The sequence below is a fragment of the Schistocerca nitens genome, chromosome 11 (assembly GCF_023898315.1).
Source record: "Schistocerca nitens isolate TAMUIC-IGC-003100 chromosome 11, iqSchNite1.1, whole genome shotgun sequence".
Taxonomy (NCBI): domain Eukaryota; kingdom Metazoa; phylum Arthropoda; class Insecta; order Orthoptera; family Acrididae; genus Schistocerca; species Schistocerca nitens.
Window position 1 is genome coordinate 52,513,798 of NC_064624.1, and position 3,794 is coordinate 52,517,591.

General features: G+C 43.8%; 1 non-coding gene across 1 annotated transcript; it reads left to right on the top strand.

The window, feature by feature from the left end:
• Window positions 1–1,969: 1,969 nt before the first annotated feature.
• Trnap-cgg (transfer RNA proline (anticodon CGG)) lies at window positions 1,970–2,044 on the top strand. The gene has a single exon. It is a non-coding gene; the product is annotated as a tRNA-Pro (tRNA).
• Window positions 2,045–3,794: the final 1,750 nt, after the last annotated feature.

Genomic DNA, 3,794 nt, shown 5'->3' on the forward strand with positions numbered 1-3,794 from the left:
GTAAAAGCTTCTTGATGCCCTCATGAAAGAAGGTTTTCGGTTGAACTGCGAGCCAGGAATGCACCGCTTCTTTTACTGCTTCGTCCGAGGCAAATCGACGGCCCCTTAATGCCTGTTTGAGTGGACCAGACAAGTGATGGTCAGAAGGGGCAAGATAGGGACTATATGGAGGATGATCCAGCACTTCAAATTTGGGTTTCTGGAGCGTTCCAGCAGTGTGGGCAGCAGTATGCGGACGGGCATTGTCGTGCAACAACACAACACCTTGTGACAGCAATCATCGGGGTTTGCTTCGAATTTCAGGCTTAAGCCTGGCAGTAAGCATCTCACTGTAACGTACACTGTTTATTGTTGGGCCCCTTTCCCCATAATGCTCCAGTACTGGACATTGTGCATCCCAAAAAACCTTAAACATCACTTTTTCTGCGGACGGTTACCTCTTAAACTTTTTCTTGCACGGCGAATTTGTTTCCATTCCATAGTCTGCCGTTTACTCTCCGGCTCGTAATGATGGATCCATGTTTCGTCACCAGTAATGATCCTGTCTAAGAAGTTGTCCCCTTCGTTACCATAGCGATCCAAATGTTTTTTGCAGATGTCCTAGCGCGTTTGTTTATGCAGCTGTATGAATTGATTTGGGACCCATCTTGCACAAACCCAAGTCTATTGTCGATGATTTCGTAGGCAGAACCGTGACTAATTTACAGCCGATGTGCCACTTCGTCAATAGTTAATCGACTGTCTAAGAGAATCATTTCACATGAATGCTCAATGGTTTCTTCATTTGTGGCGGTAAACGGTCGTCCGGCTCCTTCATCGTGCGTAACACTAGTGCGACCATTTCGAAATTTTTCAATCCATACGTAGACACTCCATTCTGACAAAACACTGCTCCCATACTGTAACGAAATTCGTCGATGAATTTCGGCCCCTGATACGCCTTCCGACCACAAAAAACGGATCACTGAACGTTGCTCTTCTTTGCTGAAAACAGATAGCGATAATGAAACTAAGCTAGCAGCTTGAAAACTGCAAAGATATAACAAAAAATAAACAAAGAATGCGTCATCAACGTAAAATGGCAGTACTACCAAAATAAACAAAAATATAACTAGAATGAGATTTTCACTCTGAAGCGGAGTGTGCGCTGATATGAAAATTTCTGGCAGATTAAAACTGTGTGCCCGACCGAGACTCGAACTCGGGACCTTTGCCTTCCGCGGGCAAGAGCTCTACCAACTTTTTTTTTTTTTTTTTTTTTTTTAAAATCTCATTTCGTTCGGTTTTGTTCGTTCTATCTGCTCGGGGCGGACGTCGGAAGACATCCGTTTAAGTTCGTTGCTGATCGATTTACTCAGTTTTTTTATTACAGAGGGCAGCTAACCCTCTGACCGAACACGCTGAGCTACCGTGCCGGCTACCAACTGAGCTACCGAAGCACGACTCACGCCCGGTACTCACAGCTTTACTTCTGCCAGTACCTCGTCTCCTACCTTCCAAACTTTACAGAAGTTCTCCTGCGAACCTTGCAGAACTAGCACTCCTGAAAGAAAGGATATTGCGGAGACATGGCTTAGCCACAGCCTGGGGGATGTTTCCAGAATGAGATTTTCACTCTGCTACAAAATTGTTAAGGCTTTCGTGGCCACTTGTTGACAAACTGCCTATTGGCTTCTGTCTCGGGTTCTTCGGCCGACGTTCAGTTCACCACCGGCAATGGAGGGTGAAGCTTTGACAATGCCAGCCACTCGTGCTGGCGAAACGTCAGAAAAATCATTACATGAACGTCGGCCGAAGAACCCGAGACAGAAGCCAATAGGCAGTTTGTTTCACTCTGCTGCTGCCCCGCAATATCCTTTCTTTCAGGAGTGCTAGTTCTGCAACGTTCGCAGGAGAGCTTCTGTAAAGTTTGGAAGGCAGGAGACGAGATACTGGCAGAAGTAAAGCTGTGAGTACCGGGCGTGAGTCGTGCTTCGGTAGCTCAGTTGGTAGAGCACTTGCCCGCGGAAGGCAAAGGTCCCGAGTTCGAGTCTCGGTCGGGCACACAGTTTAAATCTGCCAGAAAGTTTCAAAAATATAACTAATTTGCTGATAATAATTGACTTACTCTCGTATATTTACGATCCCTTGGGGAGATGTACCGGGTGATCAAAAAGTCAGTCTAGATTTGAAAACTTAATAAACCTCGGAATAATGTAGATAGAGAGGTAAAAATTGACACACAAGCTTGGAATGACATGGGGTTTTATTAGAACAAAAAAAAAAAACCAAAGTTCACAAAATGTCCGACAGATCTCTTGCGCGCGTCGTTTGGTGATGATCGTGTGCTCAGCCGCCACTTTCGTCATGCTTGGCCTGCCAGGTCCCCAGACCTCAGTCGGTGCGATTATTGGCTTAGGGTTTACCTTAAGTCGCAAGTGTATCGTGATCGACCGACATCTCTGGGGATGCTGAAAGACAACATCCGACGCCAATGCCTCACCATGACCCCGGGCATGCTTTACAGTGCTGTTCGCAACATTATTCCTCGACTACAGCTATTGTTGAGGAATGATCGTGGACATATTGACCATTTCCTGTAAAGAACATCATCTTTGCTTTGTCTTGCTATTATTGCTATTCTGATCAGATGAAGGACCATCTGTCGTAATTTTTTGAACTTTTGTATTTTTTTGGTTCTAATAAAACCCCATGTCATTCCAAGCATGTGTGTCAATTTGTACCTCTCTATCTACGTTGTTCCGTGATTTATTCAGTTTTTAAATTTATACTGACTTTTTGATCACCCGGTATATTGCCCGCACCAGAACAGTCGCGCAGTTCGTATAGAACTCAGGTTCCTTCAATTTATTCAAGAGGTTCGTCTTTCTTCCAGAGTTTCCTATAAAAGTCCCTTGACCTTATGTATTAGACTTCCGTTGTACCAACCTGTTACGATGATATTAGCGCGTCTTTGAATTCGTTCGATGTCTGTCGTCATGTCTGCTTGATACGAACTCCAAACGCTGGGGCAGTCGCATTAGGAAGGCGCTTTACAGGTGCACCATGCTAACCCTTACAACCAAGCCAAGTCTCCCATTCGCTTTCCGTGATACTGATTTTACGCAACTAGTCCATTCCACATCGTCACTTAAAATTTACCCTCAATGTTTACACATGGTGACCTACTAAAGATGACCCTGTAATCGCATCCTGTCGGACTCTTTCTCTTTGTTAGTGGCATTATTTTAAGTTTCTCACATGTAAAGAGAGCTGCCATTTATTACAAAAACTGAAAATTGTTTCCAAACCTTACCTTTGGATCGTACAATAACGATGCTCCCCTGGGGACAGCAACATAGTCACAGAGCACTCTCATAGTGTTGCTGAGTCTGTTAAGTCGTCTACGTATACTGAATACATTAACGGTTAGCGTTATTTTAAGCATGCCCAAAATTATTTTCGTTTCTGTAAAACTTGTAGTAGACGAGTTTTGCTATTTGGGCAGTAAAATAACAGATAGGATGGAAATAGAGGGGATGTAAAATGTAGACTGGCGATGGCAAGGAAAGTGTTTCTGAAGAAGAGAAAAATTTGTTAACATCAGGTACAGATTTAAGTGTCAGGAAATCTTTTATGAAAGCAGTTGTATGGAGTGTAGGCGTGTATGAAAGTGAAACATGGACGACGAACAGTTTAGACGAGAAGAGAATAGAAGCTTTCAAAATGTGGTGCTACAAAGGAATGCTGAAGATTAGATTGGTAGATCACGTAACTAATGATGAGGTACTGAATAGAATTGGGGAGAAGAGAAA